This window comes from Microtus ochrogaster, linkage group LG4 (genome assembly GCF_000317375.1).
Source record: "Microtus ochrogaster isolate Prairie Vole_2 linkage group LG4, MicOch1.0, whole genome shotgun sequence".
Taxonomy (NCBI): Eukaryota; Metazoa; Chordata; class Mammalia; order Rodentia; family Cricetidae; genus Microtus; species Microtus ochrogaster.
The window spans coordinates 64348926-64370144 of record NC_022030.1 but is presented as its reverse complement, the minus strand read 5'-3'; the positions used below and the strand labels follow the sequence as shown (position 1 = coordinate 64370144).

The 21219-nt window shown below is 48.1% G+C and overlaps 1 protein-coding gene across 1 annotated transcript in view; it reads right to left on the bottom strand.

The window, feature by feature from the left end:
* The window catches only part of Ngef (neuronal guanine nucleotide exchange factor), a 99859-nt gene extending 78646 nt beyond the window's left edge, over positions 1-21213 (bottom strand). The window contains exon 1 of the mRNA XM_005361734.2: positions 21075-21213. The gene's annotated coding sequence lies outside the window, so the exon portion shown is untranslated. The remainder of the gene's footprint in view (positions 1-21074) is intronic.
* Between the last annotated feature and the right edge of the window lie 6 nt (positions 21214-21219).

Genomic DNA, 21219 nt, shown 5'->3' with positions numbered 1-21219 from the left:
GAGAGAGAGAGAGAGAGAGAGAGAGAGAGAGAGAGAGAGAGAGAGAGAGAGAGAAGGAAAGGAGGGGAAAGGGGGAGGACAAAAAGGTAAGCACTCTATCCCCCAACCACACTGCAACCCAAATCCTAGGAACCTAAGCAATGTCTCTTTCTGGTGAGAAGACTAAAACACATTGAGGTGTAAGAACAAGCCACATCCTGACCCTAGACTCTGGTAGCACCCATTTCTACTGCCTGGCTTACATCTGTCCATCTTACAGAACAGGGAGTGGAGGAGCAGCAGAGGGGACATTGCCATGGACCAGAAGTGATGTGCACACAGCACTTCTTTCCCGATGAGTTGGGACAGAACGGTTAGATGGATTTCTACCTGAAGGAAGGAACTGAGACGTGGGCGTGACGTGGGACAGCAGGAACAGGCCAGAGAGCCCTGCCTGCAGAAGAGTAGGGCCGTGAGTAGAGCTGGGACTGCAGAGGTCCGAGGCCCAGAGCCAGTGTGGGAGAAGGAGGAAGAAGGGATCTGAGTGAGGAAGCCTCCAGGCTTGGCAGGCAGGAGGCACAGCAGACCAGCTGCAGACTCTACAACATTCTGAAAAGCAAACTTGAAATGCTACGTTCACAGAAAGGGTGCAGATGCTGAACTTTAGAAACCAGTTCTTCAGAGACCTGAAGGGCACTGAGCTTGAAATTAGAAAGTTCTGGATTTGGGATTTGGAGGGGTGAGTGTTTGCATACGGTAGTGGCAAGCAGAAAGGGCCAAAGGATAAAGCAGGCCAGGAGGAGTCGGGAAATGAAACTAGAAAAGGAGCCTATTAGAAGGATCAGAAACGTCCCCAGGATCTGCCAATCACACTCTGTTTGCTGGAGGGTTGTGGGCTTGCCAGGCATCATATTTTGTACATTTTCTCAAGTAACGGTATGCTGTCCCTGTTATCGAGTTAGGCCCTTTGAAACGTTTCTCTAACAAGTGTGTCTGCATCCCTTAACCACCTCAGTCTCTTACAATCATTATACTCTCAACTTCTGAGAGGTTACCTCTGAAAAAAATTCATTGCACGTATTCATCATACTTGATACAGTGTTGCAAAATGACATTCCACACAGGTATGTGTCATATACTGAGTACGGTCCCAGGTCCCAGGAGTCCCACTCCTCTCTTCTAACTTCGGTTAGTTTCCATTGTGACAGTTTTTGCTTCTACTTTCAATGCATACACACCTGCACAATTGCATGCATCTACATAAAATGTAGCAACTGCATAGAGAAAACATGTAACTTCTGTCTTTCCAAAACTGGCTTAGTTCTCTTAAAAGTTCAACTTTTTAAGATCCTACATGTCTTCAGTAGGGTTTCTGTTGCTCCGATGAAACACCATGACCAAAGGGCAAAGTTTAAGCTTCCAGTCACAGCACTTAGGAAAGTCCACCACTGAGTGAAGAAGGGAGGAACTCAAACAGGACAGGAACCTGGAGGCAGGAGCTGAGGAAGAACCATGGAAGGGTGCTGCTTACTGGATCGTTCCTCATGGCTTTCTCAGCCTGCTATCTCTTAGCACCCAGGACCACCTGCCACACACACACAGATGCTCCCCCCCCCATATCAATCATCAGTCAAGAAAGTGCACCGCAGGTCAGTCAAGCAGGGGAATTTTCTCAATTGAAGATCTGTCTTCCAAAACGATTATGGTTGTGTCAACTTGACAAAAAACCTAGAGAGCATGTGACCTGTGAGTGAGAACACAAGATGCTTGCCTTTCTGTGAGTGGCTTCACGTAATATTCCATGTTCAACTAATTTTGCCACACTGATGAAGACACCCCCCTTCTATGCTGGACAGCATTTCATTGCATGTACCCCCCGTGATGTTCTTATCGTCTCTTCTTTGCTGGGTGCACAGGTTGCTTTGAACCTTGGCTTTTCTGAATAGTAGTGCTGTAAGATAATCCTTTGGTATTTTGATTTCATCTCTTTTGTGCATATACCCAGACACAGAGTGGTTCTAGCTTTTAGTGTTTTTGAGGGTAAAACTGAGTAGAAAATAGAAAGCAATTCTGCTAAGAGACGGCACAAAACATGGGTGCCATTTTCAACATATCTGTCTTAGAGATGGAAGTCCTAGCTGAGGTGATTGAGGCCTCTGTTAAATTGTCCTTGTTTGTCCAGGATCTGATCTTACATAGAGAACACCCCAAAGATGGTATCATAACATAACTGGACATCTTGAATTTTTCAGGAAAATGGATGGAGCTAGAAAACATTATTTTAAGTGAGGTAATACAGACACAGAAAGACAATTAAAACATGAACTCACGCATATGTGGGTTTTTAAACATAAAGCAAAGAAAACCAGCCTACAAACCACAATCCCAGAAAACTTAGACAACAATGAGGACACTAAGAGAGACTTACATAGATCTAATATACATGGGAAGTAGAAAAAGACAAGATCTCCTGAGTAAATTGGGAGCATGGGGACCTTGGGGGAGGGTTGAAGGAGGGAGGGGAGAGGCAGGGAGAGGAGCAGCTGAAACTGCACTTTGTCTTTCAGCATATGTTGCAAACACCTAAAAGAGATTTAAAGTCTTGAAAATAAGATCTGGAACTATGAAAATACTAGAAGAAAACACAGGAGCAATGGGCCATGACATTGAACTGGACAATAAGCTTTTGGATCTGACCTTAAAAACACTGGTTACAAAAGCAAAAAGCACACAAATAGGATTTGGTCCAACTAACAAGTTTCTTCCCCAGAAAAGGCAGCAAATAGCAGAACGCAGGGGAAACACACCAAAAGGGATTGTTCATTAGCTGTTGTCTTGGCCACTGTTTTGTTGCTGTTAGGAGACACCAGAACCAAAGCTACTTTTAACAGAAAGCATTTAATTAATTGGCAGCTTGCTTACAGTTTCAGAGGGTTGCTTCATGATCATTGTGACAGGAATCATGCTGGCAGGCAGGCAGGCATGGTGCTGGAGCAGTCTCTAAGAGCTCACATCTGATCTTCATGTTGTAGGTGTGCGGTGGGGTGGGGGAGGAGAACAGGCCTGAAGTGGTCTTTTGAAACCACCAATGAAGCACCTCTTCCAAAGCCACACCCATTAATCCTTCCTAAACAGTCCACCAACTGGGAACGAGACATTCAAGTATCTAGCCTTACGGGAGTCATTCAAACCACTGTAGCCCGACACTGCAGAGGGTTGCTAATATAAGAATAAAAAGAACTCATCACTTATAAAGAAGGGCAAATAGCCCAATTTTTTAAAGTGGGTGTGACAGTTTGAATGAAAATGGTTCCCATAGGTTCATAAGAAGTGGACCTGTTGGGAGGTGTGGCTTTGTTGGAGGAAATGTGTCACTTGTAGGATGGACTTCAAGGTTGCAAATGCTCAAGCCAGTGTCCCTCTCTCTCTTCCTGATGCCTGCTGATCTAGAGGTAGAACTCTCATACACCTCCCCAGCATCAAGTCTGCTTATGTATGACGACAATAGACTAAACCTCTGAACTGTAAGCCAGTCCCAGTTAAATGTTTTCCCTTGTAAGAGTTGCCATGGCCATAGTGTCTCTTCATAGCAATAAAACCCTAACTAAGACAGTGGGCAAAGGACTAAGTAGCCATTTCTCAGAAGAAGATGCACAAATGGCCAACAGAAGTGTGAAAAAAATGTTCAAAGTTACTAATAGCCAGGAAAGCACAAATCAAAAGCACAGCCGGGTACCACTGCACCCCAGTAACTATGGTGATTAGAAAGAGACAAACATGTAAGTGAGGGCATGAAGAAAATGAACAACATAAGGAAAGTCATTATGGAAAAACTGTGTGGAGTTCCGCAAAAAGCCGTATCAACGCAAGTTGCATGCAAATGTTCATGGCGGTATGCATCATCTCTGTGAAAGGTAGAAATACTCCAAACGTCTACCAACTGACTCATAGATAAGGAACGGTATGCCTATATAGTAGAATATTATTCAGCCTTGAAAAGTCACGTGTTGATGCACTCTGTATCATGAGTGATCCCTGAATACAGTTTGCCGGTGCAGGAAGCCATTCACAAAGGGCCACACATTATAGATTGCATTTAGATGAGATACCCATGACAGGAGACTCCACAGAGACAGAAAGTGGGTGAGTGATATCCACCAGCCAAAGAATTATCCATTCTAAATGGGTGGATTGCATGGAACCTCAATGAGGTTGTCACTTAGAGAAAAAAAAAAAGATACTAACAGAAGTTTAGAACACTGACAAACAATATTAAAAAAAATCCATTTAAATCCTCCAACTATCCTCCTGAAAAAGTTCTGAAGGAACTAAAATGTGAGACCATCTTTAAGAAAGAATCCAGTGGTTCCAAGTCTTGCGGTACAAGGGACCGAGAGCCGACTGTGGCATCGAGGGTGCAGGTGGGAACCCGGGAATGCCACCCCTCACTTCTGCCTGACTTCTCTCACATAAGCCTGCTGTGGCATGCTCTGAGGGCCTCCTGGTACTCCACTGTCATGGAGGAACAGAGTTTAGGATTGATGCAAGCTTATGCAGGACAACTCCAGGGACAGTCGTGGAGGAGTCCAGGAAGAAGGGATGGATGGATGCTCGTGTGCCCTGGGGTAGAGTGTCTGGCCAGTGTTTGGAGGTGATTATCTTGGGATGGATCTCTTAAGTAAGTATACAGAGGAGGCTTGTCTGTGTGTGCAGAGCTGCCTATCTGAACAGACCATGGGAGGAGAAGGTGACAGAGCCCCCAACGGGGCCAAGATTTTCCCCAAAGAGCAGTTTAAGGTGGATCTACACCCCTGCAGTTTCAGCACCAGGAGGTAGGGGCAGGAGGATTAAGAATTCAAGTTTATTCTGGGGTAGATGTGACCCAAGCACAAATATAAAATAAAAAGCAGATCTGAATCTAATCCATCCTACAAACAGTCCATTCTGTGGTGCACAAACCCCTGACAAACCCCTGGCACATGACACCAGGTTCTTCCCCCAGCCCAACCCCAGCACTAACATAAAATATTCTGTGGTATCAGCAATGAGGGGACCCAGTCACAGCTCTGAGCTGTCACCTCCATCAGCCTGACAAGTCCCCCAAATCTTTTAGGGACCTCCTCTTGGGCCAAAGTCTTGACACTGATGGAGAAAAGGACTTCAGGCCTAGCCACCTTGAGGCAGAGTTGCAGAGTTTTATTAGATAGAGATTTTAGTACAGGCTGAGAGTCAGGAGAAAGAGAGCTACCCAGAAGAACGTAGGACATACCTGAGTCTGCTCCTCACGGGAGAAGCAAGGGTCACTGTCTTGCTATTAGCTGTAGGCAGACAGCATTGATGGCTCTTGAACTTCACCTGAAAAGGTTGGTGGGAAGTCCTTCCTTCTCCCTTCTTTTTTCTCCTGACAATGGAGATTACTGGGTGGCTCCAGAGATGGCGCCGATGGAGCTATGGTCTGATAAGGTAATGCCAGGAGCCACTAGAATTGTATAAGGTATTTAGGACTCTCCCTTCCCCTGGAGTTTTTTGGTGAAGTTTCTAGAAAATTGCAGGCGTCCAGTTGTTAACTGTGCTGGAATGCTGGTGAGACGCTTCAACAAGACTTCACAGAGAAGGGCTCCCTTCCCGGTGATCTTCCCTCTCTTTCTATCCTGCCTTCCTGGGATCCTCTAGGACTAAGGTTTTGAACGCCCTCTTGGGTGACTGGATGAGGCGCCTCCTCCTCTGGAAATGGTATCCTCACCACAGAAGTAGAGCAGACGCATTTACCAAAAATGGCTGCATTCATTTGAACTGCGTGTGGGTCAACAGCTTCTCTCTGGTTTTAATTAGCCAGCCTGGCTTGTCATGTATTGAGGCCATTTTGGGTTGAATTTGTGAAAACACTCCAGCCAAGGATAAAAGAATGCCCAGCGTTTAAGTTAAGGAGCATGTGAGAGAAACCTTAGGGTCTCCCTGTGTAACGAGGTTTCGGGATGAAAGTGTGCATGCAGCTCTCATATGCTCTTATGCGTTTTCATATTAAAGCAAATACTAGTGAGCTTAGCCTACTAACTCATGGAGCTCATATTTAGTGTGCAGATTGTTGGACACACAGGTCTAACCAGACCCAGATTCCAAAGGAGTTCAGGATTGCTGTTCCCAGCATGCCCACCCTCAAGGATACCAACCGCCTCCAGCAAGGATCTCTGTGTGTTGGGGGACTTCTGTGAGGTGCTCCTGAGATTTGGCCGCGTTTCTCATAACTGCCTGATTGTAGTTGGTTCTCAGCCTCTGATGGTGGCTCTCACCTGGGTGCCCTCAGAATCCCCTGGAGAGTTAACGCATGAGTTTTGACTCAGGGGGACTGGTCTGGAGTCCCAGAGTATGCATGTCTGAGAAGCCCTCAGGGGGCAGATCTTCCTGGAATATCTCTTTCTGTCTGGAAAAGCAGCCTATATTTTTTCCCCCAATGTGCCTCCATCAGTAAGGCAGAGAGTAAGGTAGAAAGTGAGGTCTCAGGGATCTTTAAAAATTTGTGTATGAAACAATAAAAAAAATGGTAAAGAAGAAGGCTGGAAGACGTACACAGTGGCCCACTGAATCCAACCCCTGGCATGGATACAGGGGCACTCTCATGTCCCAAGGTGGCCGTGGCTCATTATGATATAAAAACGTGTATCCCTGGTAGAGAGTCACCATGCTGTTCTAGTTGATTTCCATTGCTGCGACACTTAAAGCAACATTGAGGAGGAAAGGGCTTATGTGACTCGCAATCCCAGGTCGCCGTGGAGGCAGAAACTTAAAGGTAGGCCCGCTAGCTAGTCTATACTACATGACCTCTGGCCAAGGAACTCACTCCACAGCCAAAGAAGATCAGTAGGAGCCATGGGGGATGCTGCTTGCTAGCTGGCTTGTAGGCTAATTCTTTCCCACTTCAGGACCACCTGCCTAGGGATTGATGCCACCCATAGTGGGCTGAGCCTCCTACATCAATTAACCATCCAGCCGATCCCCCCCAGACATGCTTACAGGCCCATTGGCACTATGAGGTTCCTCAGTGGAATCTCCCTTCCCAGCTAAGTCTGCCTTGTATCAAGTTGACAGGTAAAGCTCACCAGGATAGATGCTGAAGAAACACCGTGTGAGAAGATGTATATAGCACTACGCCCAATAGAACTTGCTCCGAGAAGCTCATGATGTTCAGATGAGAAAGAAAAAAAGTTGACACTCTTTCCCCTATCCTTTGTGCATAAGAACCAGTTGAGTTGTCTAGGTTTGTGCTCCACCAGTTTCATCATTTATAAAGTATCCTTTTCAAAACAAAACCAAAACGGTATCTGTTTCTGTCGCAACTGTGTTTCTCTGATCATTTTTTTTTTTTATTCAAGGACGGCAAACCTGGAGTCCCACTGAAGGTGACCTCCGGACCCTGCTATTAACCAAGTATGGACCAGGAGAAGACTAGACCAGTATCCTGAGGTGACAATGGCCTTTGCACTTGGATTAGGAAAGCTTGACTTCACTGTGCCCTGTGATATGGGGCACCGGGCCTCCTGGCTTATCGCTAGTCCCTTCTGGAGCATGCAAACTTATGGTAGGGATTTCCTCAGACCTATGAGATTTCTAGACCAAGGCCAGAAGGTTCCAGGGTCCTGTCACACACAGCAAAAATTGACCCTTCCTCCCCCTACCCATGATATTGTCACCAACTTGGAGGACAGTGGCAGCGTGGTCGGAAGACACAAGAACCCTCTGGACAGAAAGCACCGAGACACGGATTCCATAATCTTTCCATCCTAGTGAGGGAAATCAGTGCTGACTGGATGCTGAACTGTCCCTTGCTTCTCACTCCCACCTGAGATTGGAGAATGTGGCAGGGACCGTAACAGGTTCTCTCTCTGAGATGCTCAGTGACTTGCCTAAGATCATACAGCTGGGAAGAGGGTGAGGCAGAATTAGAATTCAGGTCCCAGGGTAATGGAGTGACTACCAGCCACACAGGAGAGGGAGGGGGCTCTACCAGCCATGGAAGCTTAGTCGCCCTTGCTAAAGAGCAAAGGTCAGGGCCATGACGACCACCAGAGAGCTGAGCATCCTCTCTTTAACGACCCCTCTTCCCACATAGTGCAGGAAGCCCTGGACAGTCCACGGAATTGGAGTTCAAGGCAGGTGTGGATGCCCCCTCATTCCCACGTTTAATGAGCGCTGGATCAGGCTGATTGTCTCCTGCGAGTTCTTCTGTAGCCCAGAGGGTGAGGGGTGAGTGGGCCCATCTTCCCCTGGTATCTAATTGCCCTGAGATTGGGGAAGGGGAGAAAAGGTGGTCCTCACAACATACCTGGCAGGACTTGGGGACAGGTCTCCATGGGTGGTTAACACCCGTGATTAACATCATGAGGGTGACGCTTCCTACCTAGCTCAGACATGGTGTTCAGCATGGGTCCCTCCCTCTGGGCACCAGTATCCCCTAATGAGACTGGCTTGTCTTCTTTCAGCTGCCAGCAGAAAGGGATTTCCTGGGCTCCTCATTTTCCCAAATATGAACATGCCCCACCCCAGCCTCTTTTCCTTCTGGAAGCTTCTGTCTGTGCAGTGACAGGCCAAGGATTAAGAGAGATGATGGTGCCTCTTTTGTCAAATGGACAAGGCTTAGGCAAATCTCCTAGGCTGCGCCTTTATGTTCCCGGCTGAACAAATGGTCCACTTACATAAATTACTTTTATTTCTCTGTGTGGAAAGAGTCAAAGATTGTGAAATATGTATATAAAATGGGCAAAGGTTGCTTGAAAAATAAATAGAAGGATTAGAGGCTTTCCATTTGTACTGGAGTGAAATGTGTTCGCTGTCTTGGTGCTGGCTGATGGCTGGACTGAGAGCCAGTCCCCTGTGGATGTGCTGGAGACAGCTCCTCTCAGCTGGAGGCGTAGGGCGAGGAAAGAACCCAGCCTTCTCTCTGGTTTTGTTCCTTTGCTTTTATCACAGTTAATTTTTGAGATAAGGTCTGACACCACAGCCCAGGCTTGTTTAGAACTCACTGCATATCCTACACTGGCCTCAGGTTCATGGCAATCCTCCCACAGTCCTGAGATTAAAGCATGAGTCAGCATTCCTATAACCTGTTTTCTCAGAGCAAAGCTGTGGGGTTAGCTGGAGGAGGCAGCTCAAGCCTTTAATCCTGGCACTCAAGAGGCAGAGGCCGGCAGATCGCTGTGAGTTTGAGGCCAGCCTGGTCTACAGAGCCAGTTCCAGGCTAGCTAGAGATACATAGTGAGACCCCTTCCCCCTCCCTCCCCAAAAAGCCACGGGGAATCAGTGTTTGCTTGGTCTCTTCTATGTGTTGTCACCCTTAGTCAGGGTGTGATTCATGGGAGGAGTGACCTGGGTACAAGGATCGGGCTTCAGAGCCAGCCACCTCAGGCCCCAGCCCTTGGCAAGTGACACACCCACCTGCGGGCCAAAGAGTGGAGAGCTGAGCTGAGTCTGGTTTGTAAAGTACAGAGGAAACAGACACTGAGGGTGGATGATGGCCTTTCCGGGGCCAAACAGGAATGCATTTGGGAACCGCCTCCCTCTACTGAGTCTATACGGCTTTCTGAGAGGGGCAGTTTGCCGGTCTGAGTGTCGTGACTCACCCACTAGTGTACATTCCACAGCATTCACAGAGGCCTGACGATATTGGGGTCCATACTGATGGCAGTCTGCCAGGACTGCCACAGCAAAATGGACAGAGACTGTGACTTAAAAAAAAAAATTCTAATGCCGGGCGGTGGTGGTGCACACCTTTAATCCCAGCACTCGGGAGGCAGAGGCAGGCGGATCTCTGTGAGTTCGAGACCAGACTGGTCTACAAGAGCTAATTCCAAAACAGGCTCCAAAACCACAGAGAAACCCTGTCTCAAAAAAGCAAAAAAAAAAAAAAAAAGGAAAAAAAAATTCTAGCTTCCCAGCTCTGAAGGCTTCACGTGTGAGGTCAGGAGGCCAGCGCAGTGGGGCTCTAGCAAGTGCCAGTCCCTGGCTTGCAGATGTCCCTTTCTGTCTGTGTTCTCTCCCGGCCTTCGCTCTGTGTGTGCATCCCTCAGTGTGTGTGCTTGGTGGGGGTGGGGTTTCCCCCTCCCTTCTTTGGAGAGGGATGTTCTGAGCCTAGACGTCCACTGTCCTCACCTCACCTCACACTAAGTAGCCTCCAGAGCCCTTTCTTCATGACTGTCTCACTCCGAGTCTGGCCTTCAGCAGAGGAATTTCAGGGAGACAAATGTTGGGACTGTAACCATTGTTGTAATCTGCTGGTCTGGTCTGTTACCTGGGTACTCTGTCTGTAGGAGACAAGCTCTGCCCACTCCTCCTCCCCAGTTCTCTCTCTCTCTCTCTCCCTGTCTCTCTGTCTCTCTCTCTCTCTGTCTCTGTCTCTCTCTCTCTGTCTCTGTCTCTCTCTCTCTCTCTCTCTCTCTGTCGTCCTTCTTCTGGAGAGGCAGTTTCTGCCTCTCTCTCTTCTCCCCCTCTTTCTCCCCATGTCCCCTTCTCTCCTTCCCTTCCCCCTCCATAACCCACTAAATAAACTCTATACCCCAGCTCTCTCTTCATGGCATACCTGTCTGTCTCCTACCCGCCGTGGTCTCTCAACTGCCAAAGGGACCTGCCAAGGCCTGGGGTGGCCTGCCGCTGCCCCTTGTGGGATGGCCTCCCCTCATGGGACTGACCTCGAGTGTCACCATGTTTATAAATGATAACCGTTTGGAAAAGGGATGAAGTAAATGATTGACAGTCAGGAATGTGAAAAGAAAAGGGAAGAAACGCAATGACAGGAACACAGAAGAGCTTTTCAAAGCAGAGTCAGTCAGGAGATTGTCCTCAAGCAGGGCCCCACAAAATCCCAGCTCTGGCCCCCTCCACCTGCGAGTCAGCACCTGGTATATCTACACTGGATAAACACACTATGCCCCAAGGCTCGATGTGCAGACCCGAGTTTGTGGACTCTGGATCTGTGGGCATGTCCGTTCTGTTCATGCCTTCTTTTCTATGTCTTCTATTGGCCGTGCAACCGTTATTCCCTCTCGAAATTCAAAGTCCACTTTCCCCTGCTGTTCTCGGGGTTTTCTTGCACTTGGGTCTCTAAATTGTAATCCCCCCCTTTTTTAAAGTATGTGTACCTCCAAAGTCAGTACCTGAATCAATTTTCCTAAAGCCACAAATCAACTCTCTTTTCTAGTGTTGGGAGTTGTTATTTTATCGGAATTCTCTAAGAGGAACAGAACCAAGGGGATTCATCTGTGTGTGTGTGTGTGTGTGTGTGTGTGTGTGTGTGTGTGTGTGCATGTGTGTGTGTGTTATAGGTATATATAAGAACATAATCAGAATTAAGTGAGCTGCCCGGCTTGAGCTTTAAAATAGTAACAACGGCTTTAAGATAGCTATGATGGCCAAGTCACACCTGAGATGTTGAGAACCCCAGGCTTGGTCCTTGAAGCTGGGTGCCTCCATCAGTCAAAGTGGCCCCAGAATAGCTATCTCTTACTCTTGGGGGCTACAATGGTAGTCACCCAGCTCACTGGAGTGCCTCAGTCCCAGCCTGGCAGATTTTCTTTCTCCAGCAAGTATCTTTTGCTCTGACAGTGATCATGCTGGCCCTCTCTGAGAATCCCAGCCTCTCCCTGTCCCTGCTGGTCATGGCTCAAAAACCCCTAAGAAAGTCTGAAACTGGAGGGAGTTAGGGTGTACCCAGCCTCTCACTTCTGAATCCTGCCCCACCCCTACTTCTTCCTCTTCCCATTCCCAAGCGTCCCAGCCTCTGTTCCTGGGAGGATGTTCCATTCTGACCCCTCTCTCCCCTCCTCTTCTCTTTTTTCCTGGAATCTTCACGTCTGTGCATTCCTTTGAACAGGCTCCGCCCTCTCTGGAGCCTGCACCCTCCAGCCCTGTCCAGCCTTGACCAGTCCTGTCCAGTTTGTCAGCCTTGACTGGGGGCTGTTCTGAACGAGAAGTGCTCCTCAGGCGAAAGCTAGCCCTCCCTCCAAGCACAGGGCATTTTCTTCCAGATGCCTTGAAGAAAGCTCCTCAGGGCTGATAGCCAACAAAACAGTATATGCTGGGGACCCAGTCCACACAGAGACCTTCAGAATAAAATACATTGTGTCATGATTCTGCTGACAGTTTGGACATGGGTACACTTGTGAGCATGGGTTTGTATAGGCTAGAGACAGCCTCAGATTTTTAACCCCAGGCCCCATCACCTTGACTTTTGAGACAGGGTCTTTCGCTGGGCTGGAACTCAGCAAATAGCTAAGATGGCATGTCTGCCTTCACCCATATGTTGTGCTGGCATTACAGGCCGTGGCACAACATCTAGCTTTTTTGCATGGGTTTTGGGGATTGTACTTGGTTCCTTATGCTTGTGCAAGAAACACTTTACTACCTCAGAGCTCCCTCCTTCCTGCCACACCTTTTTCTGGCTCTCACTGTTGTTTTGGTGTGTGTGCTTGTTTGAGATAGGATCTTGCTACGTGTAGTCCTGCCTGGCCTGGAACTTGCTACATAGCCCAGGCTGGCCTTCTACTTATAGAGATCTCTCTGTTTCTGCTTCTGCCTCCCAAGTTCTGGAATTACGAGTTTAAACCTCCATCCTCATGATGTTTAAAATGCTTTTTCTAGGCCCTGCCTGGTCCTTCTTTCTCCTTTCCTTCACCCCCCCCTCCTTTTCTCCCATTAGTTATGCTGCCAAAGGGAAGTCCCTTTGCTGCCATCAGAGCCTCTCACTTCATGCTGCATATGGGGGAGTCAGTGCCCACCTGTGACAGCATGGGATACCTGGTCCCCAGCCTGGACTTCTGCTCCTTGCTCAGCCCTACCTTGTAAAGCCACCTGCTCCTAGCACAAGGCTGCTACTGCCTTGCCCCTTCCATGTGTCTCTCTAACCCAGAGATTTTTCTTCAAACCTCCACCTTTCCCTGCTCAAACAAGTGTATTAAATATCTTCTAAGCAGACAGGGTCCATGGGGAAATGATGCAGGCTCAGATCAGATCTGCATCAGGCCAGGACCCATCACCAAGACAGTGCTGGCTGGCCAGAGATTGTTTCTGTGCACTTGGGCCTCTGCCCCACAGATACAGAGCCGGACACTTTGTGACACCAGGTCCTATCCTTGATCCTCATTTACTCAGAGGTCTGGAAAGGGCATTTCCAGCTTCTGTCATTTAAAGTCGAAGAGGCAGAGACCACACCAGCCTACCCAGGTAAGGTACAACTTTTTCTCAGGGGTCCCAAGCATCTGTCTGGTCACAAATTCCCTCCCCCTTCCTCTCTATTAGCAGAGCAGGGGTGCACAGACTGTCACCTCTTTGCCAAGACAGACATCACTACTCGATCATAGTGCTCCTTCCTTTAAACTTAGATGGGACCTTTTTGTCCTGAATCCTCTGGGCGTCAGCATGGATCAGAGCCACCGTGTGATGGATCCCATTTGCCATTCTGGAAGCCTGGCTGGAAGCCGATGAGCATTTGAGCTGTAGGAGCCTTGCACTGGGCTTCCTCATCCACCCCCCAGGATGATGAATCTACCAGCCTGGCCTGAAATATTAACCCTTTATCTCCAATTCCCCATCTTACTCTCTGAGTGACTCTAGACTCGTATGTCCTGCTTTTGCTGACATGGCAACTCCTCAGACGCCTCTCTCATCCATGTGAGTGGAGAGCATTCATGGGGCTTCCATACGACCCAAAAGCATGGGTCTATAGCTCCAGCAGAAAGCAGCCACACCCCAGTCCTATCCTCTGGGTCCTCAGCTGGAAGATGGGGGCCTCTTGACTTCATATCTGCCCCCCTCTAACTTGCTGTGTTCCTGAGCTTTCTGTGGTGACCGAACCATAGAGATCCACATTCTCAGGCCTCCCAGAGTCTGGGACTGTGGTAGAGACACTCCCGGCAGGTTCCAGTGCAGGAGGCAGGTCTCAGGTATAAGCTTTGGGTGGTAGAGAGCTCAGCAAAAATAGCAGGTATAATTGATCCAGCATGTATTAAATTAAGTTAAACATAGATATCTGTAGAAGCATGAATAATTTGGGATGTTTGATGCAAACAATCTATATTACAGCTTGTTTTTGACTGTTAGTGATGTGGTTTTTACCAAACTGAGATATCTCAAAGGGTCGTCCATTCTTTCTAAATGTGTATTTAGAAAATGGATTTAAGAAAGTTCTAGTTTCTCCTAGTTTAGTCTTACCAATACTTATACAGTACACATCCCGGACCCAAGACCAGTGGTTATATAAGTTTATGTGGCAAAGGGACTCCACAGCTGTGACAAAGCTAAGACTTTGAGACAGGGAAGAGACACGGGACCTGATGTAATCATGGCAGCCTTAGACGCCGAAGGTGAAATAGTAGGAACAAGGCTGGGGCGCTGTGCTTCCGTTATTGAAGATGGGGGAAAGCCAGAAATCAGAGTCTCGTGAAGGACCATCTCTGAAGAAGCCTTGGTTTAAGCCCAGAGAAACCCACTTTGAGCTTTTGTCTTTCAGAGTGGTGAGATGACACCCCTAATACAGTACACTTCTGTGTTATTTAAAACCACTAATTTGTGTCAATTGTTTGCAGGAACGGCAGAAAGTTAATACTCTCATCCTCCCGATGGAGCATGACATCCACGAGGTTTGTCACCACCCATCTCCCCCAAATCCCTTCCAGTTGGCATTCACCAAGCCTTTTTGTTTTAATTGGACCACCAGGACTTAGCTAGAAAAAAAATATCAAATACCTTCATTTATCAGAAGCTATTCATTGCTGAAAGGAAGCAATCATTGGCTCCAATATGCTGATCCACCAGCAAGAGTTGGGGACACATAGGCTCCTGGCACCATGGAAAGAAGTGGGGTCCTACTTAGCCAAACTCACATGCTTGAAGCATCTTGGTGAACCCTTCAAAGACAGCCAGTTCACTTTAAATACTTTTTTAGATCTACTTATTTTAATATACATATATATACACACATATGCACGTATACACACACAGATAGCAACAGAGAACTTCCACTTGCATGGAGATGCACACACACACCCGTCTCTGAACAATAGAGTCAGTTTCTCCTCCCCACTATCAAACTTAGATCCTCTTCAACCGTGCTCCAGTTATGCCTTGGCACAAGGCTAGGGAGTACATTCAGCCTAGACTATTTGTGGGTACATGCACAGTGATACAAATGTTGTCCTCTGAGTGAACTTTTAGGGAGAATCCCCTATTTATCATCTTATGCATAGTTTGGCACACATGTGATTAAAATCAGATGCGTTATGGAAAGAGACAAGCACTGTGAACAGAGACTTAGCTAATCCAATCCTGTCAATCAAAATGGAGAAACATCTGTGTTACACTCTGGTAGCCAAATTCCTCTCTGTCTTGAACTTCATAAAAGGAAGCCTTAAACACTAACTGGGGCTTTTGAGTGCTCTTTCACATGTGGGGCCCACTATCATTCTAAACAATGTATTCAACCTGGATTGTTTCTTGGTTTTGAATAAATTTTCCTTGTTCCCTTTGAAAAATCTTGTGTGCCTTTAATTCATTCTTTAAAAATACATCAAAACCTTGGAAGCACCTGACTCGGATCCCAGCCCCAACAACAATCCTATATAGTACAGTTGTTATAACTCTCCTTGTTCTGCTTCCCCCGTTTTTAAAGAAAGGACGTGGACACTAAAAAATGCTAAGAGACTCATTCATGGCCACCCAGGAAGTAAAAGGGGCTGATGTTCAAATCAAGGCTGCCTGACTGAGGCAAAGTCGCCCAGAGCCTGACTTCTCAACTGTTTCTTGCCGCCTTTAATTTAAAACAGCCACCAAGAGCACCCAGCCTTTCAAAATGGTGGCGAGGAGTTGGCTGTCTCTCTGTTGGTAGAGAGCTTTCCCAGCGGTCCTGAAGCCCTGAGTTAATTCCCAGTGCGGAATAAAGCAGATATTGAGTTATGGTGGAGCAGTCCTGTAATCCCAGACCTCCAGAGGTGGAAACGGGGATCAGAAGTTCAAGGTCATTCTCTGATATATAGTCAGTTCAGGGTTAGCCTGGGATACATGAGACCTTGTCTCCAAAAAGGAAGAAAAAATGTCGGAGAGCTCAGAGAGGGACAGAGACGGGCACCGAACCCCAGGCTTATAGGTCGGCTTGATCCTCCACAGCTGGTGCTGCCAGGCAACCCAGTGATCCGTTCCTACTCAAGCTGGTTGTGGGGGCACAGATCCAGCAGGCACAGGTCAGGGGGACAAGCAGCACAAATTAGCATCCTGAGAGGGCCCAGGACTAGAGAACCAGGAATAGAGCCTCACCCTGCAGGACACCAAGCCTGCTGTTTATCTTACGAGATTCTGGCTAACCTCTGGTACGCCTTCATCTTGTTAATTTCTAAGACATTGTCTCCAACAAACACATGTTTCCCAAAGACAACCTGGGTGGATCTAATTTTTATGAGTCTCAACACAGCTTCTTTTGGGTCCCTACACTTCAAATTCTTCATTCCCCTAGCTCAGCTAGCAGCCTAAGATGACGAGTGCAGAGATATCGCTTCAGACTCACAGCCTGCTCCAAAGAGGCCAGAAGTCCATGGGGAGCTACAGGCAACTATGCTGGTAGTTTCCAACACGAGAAAGGCTTGTCCCTGGGCCAGACACCCTTTTAAATCCAAAAGCAAAGGATCTGAGAATCACTGTAAGGGTCAAAGCCGACTTCCTAAAAAGGAACTCCGCAGAAAAGAAGGCTTCGGTCCAATGTCCTAGGATCCACCCAGGAACGCTTCTTTGGAAACATGGCTTTATAATGCTCACACTTCCCTGAGAGGGTTTCCAACTAGAGGATGTCCAGGATGAAATAAGATCCTTGTACTGAGGTTCAAAAACTGGCAACGATTGAAGGATGTTTGCCTGACTTGTGGGGATCTGTTTGGATACAGGAATGTGAGGTTGCTCCGGGAGGGAATCAGATTTTTCGACTACTTATCAGGACAACAGAAAAGGAGGAAGATGTAGCCTGGGTCCTGAGAGGAGAGCAGGAAGTTGGAAGAGCACCCAGTGTTTCTCTTCTTTCCCTTTTGAGTCAGGGAGGCAGGCTCACTAACTGGCTGAGGGAGTGTCCCTTGGAGGCTTGCCATCATGATAGGCCGAAAGTCTCAAGGGAGGTGGCTTTCGATTATATGTGAGATTAGGTGATACTATGCAAGTCAGCTGCTGGAGACCAACTCTTTCGACTTCAGATGGAACCTGGGGAAGGATCCTTACACTCAATGTGGCCTTCCTTCCTCACCCTCTCTGGCCCCTGACCCAGAGTTCCCAATGAAAGACCCTCTGAACACGCCCCCAGAACCCGCAGCTGGCCTGCTCTCATGAGAACATCCCGCCTGCTTGGGGAAACAGGATGCCTATAGCCAGCATATGTGCCAAACTTAGAATATCAGCAGTTCACAAAAGAAACAATTCCTCCTATGAAAGATCTCAGCTTAGCTGTTGTAATGTCATTTCACAAGGCTTTTTGACGAACAAATGTAAGTACAGAGTGAGGTCAGGGTCCCTGGCTGTAAAGCAGGCTATCTATATCCATAGAATAGGATAGGACAGGACATCAATTAACAGGAAATCTGTTGCCATACATCTGTGCTGGAAAAGGAAAAACCACCTATGCCCCTTGCCCCATTCCAACTGACCACTAACCACGCATTTGCTTCTGTAATCTGCTTCTGCTGCCCTCTTTCCTATTGAAAGACCCCCCCGCCAAGTTTGTTAAACAACTTAGCACCTGAAATGCCATTTTGCAAGGCTTGTACTAAATATCCAGGGTTTAAACAAAGGGCAGTTTTAGAAGCTGCCAAAACGAGATAGGGACCCCTGTGGCTTGGGCCAGGGGGAGGACTGGGGGGAATACCAAGAATGTGGCCGGGCGTCGGGGGACAGTGGATACCCTGTCTCCCCTAGATAAGAGCCAAGGCAGCCCACGGCTGAATTCTCGGAAACTAGGGACCTTGCCCCCACCTGAGCTCGGCCACATTCAAACTGACCAATGAAAACCCTGTAACTACGCTTCTCGCTTCTGTACCCGCGCTTTTGCTGCCCTACCCCATAAAAACCCACTGCCACAACCTGAAGGCGCGCAAGTCCCCCAAAAGGATTTGTCGCCCACAGGTACCTGTGCCCACCCAATAAACCTCTTGCTGTTTGCATCTGCATGAGTGGACTCGTTGTTCCTTGGGAGGGTCTCTCCAGACTGAAAGACAGCCCATCTTGGGGGTCTTTCACCAAACTCCTCTTTTCCCTTTCTAGGTACCATCCAGGTGACTGGTTCTGGAGCCTCTGTCAGGAGACACCCTCATGAGATAAGGAGCCAGCGAATCCTTTGTAAGCTCTTTAAGAGTCTAGACGATGACTAACCCAAGCTGCAGTCCATAGAAGACCACATGACTGATGGGTGCCGTTCCCACCAAAGATAAAGGTGACAAAGGCGGAGCCAGCCCGCTGTGTCTACAAGTGAAGGGTGTATCTCCTGGGAGGCACGTTGTCTCCATGTGTGGAGCCCCCACCTCTGAGTCATGAGTCCATGGATGAGAACACTCCTCCATCTTGCACCTGCTTCAGCAATTCTATTCACACAACATTCTTTAGGCAGGCTTCTGTTTCCCCCAGGAGCTTCCTAGTCTACTTCATTAACACCTCAAGCCCTCATCCTAGGGTGAGCACAGGAAGTTACTGCTTTATTTGCAAGTGCCTACAGCCAAGCCACCAGGTATTTTCCCAGCAGACACTCACTTCAGGACATTCTGGGAAATGCTTGTCATTAATATTCAAACTCACTGTGGTGTCCCTGAAAGAAAGGCCACAGGGACTGCTGTAGCTACCCATAGGAAACAGGTCGGGCTGGGTGTCTCCTGGGGCATTTTCTCTGCTCTAGAAATTGAGCTTCTGTCCATGGTCTTTCTTCTCCCAAAGAGGACAAAGTGACCAAAGCCAAGAACAGAGAAGAACTTATCCAGGGCCTGGGACTGCTCTGCACAGATGCATCCTCCCAGGGCCACAAGCAAGGGCCCTAGAGAGACACCCCAGTTGGCTTGGCCCAAACCTCTCTCAGCCTTGTGACCCAGAGGCAGTGCCGAGGGTGAAGCCACATCCTTTGCTTTCCTCAAGGAGGGGCTTCCAGCTGACCTTTGGGTTGGGGCCCAGAACTCTTTGCTCTGCCACCCTGATGGACACTGTCATCTCACCTGTATCCCCAGCCCCATCTCCAAGCCTCATAAGTACAGGTGTCCAATTCCTTGATAAGGGAATAAAGGAATGGAGGTGGTACTGGAGAGTAACTTCAGAGTACTGGAGCAGATGTGTGCATGTGTGTGCGCGTATGTGCGTGTGTGTGCACGTGTGTGCATGTGCATGCGTGTATGTGTGTGCGTGCATGTGTGTGTGCATGTGTGTGTGTGTGTGTGTGTGTGTGTGTGTGTGTATCAAGGTCTCACTAGATAGCCCAGGCTGGCCTTGATCTATCTTTTCATTTCAACTTCCTCAGAGGTGCCCACATACCACCTCTCCCTGTCAGACTGAATTCCTTACTGGGCAGGGGTGGTAGAGGAAAGGACACAGGTCCCAGGAGAAGGAATGTCTGTGTAGGGCTGGCAGGCTCACTCCCTTCTTGGGACAAGCAGTGACTCCTGTGTCTGGTGGAGTCATCAAACAATGGTGGATCTGGCTACTCTGGAACTCTTGGACAGTCACAAGTCTTGGCTGGGTGGGTTGTCCACTGGTGTGAGCGTGGCAGGCTGGGGCCAGAGCCTCCATGGGCTAAGTAAAGTTTGAGATCCTCTGGCTTTCCTACTTTCCTATGGGGTACACCTCTCTCTCTCTCTCTCTCTCTCTCTCTCTCTCTCTCTCTCTCTCTCTCTCCTGGGAATGACATCCATGAAAATCTGAGTGGACTGGGAGTAGAGTTGACGAAGGTGGCCTATGGCCCATCTTCATGGCCCAGGATGCCGAAGTCTCCCAGGAGACACTGGTTTCTACTTTCCAAGGCTAAGTAACATCAAATGTGAGCCAGCATGAGGAAGGGGACATCTAACTGGAAAACCAGAGATGGTTGGGGTGTGTGTGTGAGAGAGAGAGAGAGAGAGAGACAAGAAAACACAGCAAGGGACCCCAACCAGAGCCTTAGTTTCCTCTCATTAAGACAACCATTTCTCTCAAGGCAGCTCGTCTCTAGCCGAGGCGGCAGAATAGATAAAACTACAGGAACTGCAAGTTCAGCTCCCTGCAGATGACGGCTGTCTGAATATTCCTAATATTGACAGGAAATGAAAACCTTGTATTGTTACATCCAAGAAAACTTTCCCCAACTGAACCTCATCATATTTTGACTTCATGTCCACTAAACACACAGACCTGTAAGATTCTAAGGATAGGGTCGTTTGTCTGAAACAGTCCCTGAGCAGGAGCAGTCAGTGGAACAGCAACACAGGGTGACTTGATAGCTGTCACTATCTTCCCCTGGGGCACTCGGGGACCCTGAGGTTTGAGGTAGCAACGCACAGAAATCACAGCACTTCTCAGTCTACATATAAGTTTACCACCAGGGTGTATACAATAGAGAGCGCCCTGTTCCCGGAAGGTTCCTCACCTGCTACTGCCTCTCTGAGATTCTGGCTCCATTTTTAACATAAAGCCCTGCATGTGCCTAGCACCCAGGGCCCTGGGAGTTATTTATCGAGACCTTTTCTGCACACTGTATTGTCTCCCCAAAGCCAGAAGTAGAGGATCTGAAAGGAATCATCACCCCGATTCACGGATGTTTAAACACACTGAGAAGGGAGGGTGAGAAAGTCGGGATGGGCTGGGATCTCACAGGTGTTGCCAGGACCTCAGAGGGACTCTGGGACATCACAGGCATATCTGGAACCTTGTAAGGATAACCAGATTCTCCCACTGAGTGTCTGGCTGCTTTTTCCCTCATGGTTCTTTCTTAATCAATGCTTGTAGCACTCTCCACTTCTGACCCAGCAGTGACCTCCAGTTTACATGTTCTTTGGTCTCATTTCATTAAAATACACACACACACACACACACACACACACACACACACACACACACACACACATTTTGCTCACCTGCCAGCTAGAAGAAGTTTCCAGGTGTTGCGTTCCCTCTTTAGCTCTTGGGTTTCTTCTTTTCCCATCCACCATCCTGCCCAGGCACCTCAGAGCAATCCTGTATGTCTCCAGCAAAATGCATACGCTCCTGACCTGCCCCTGA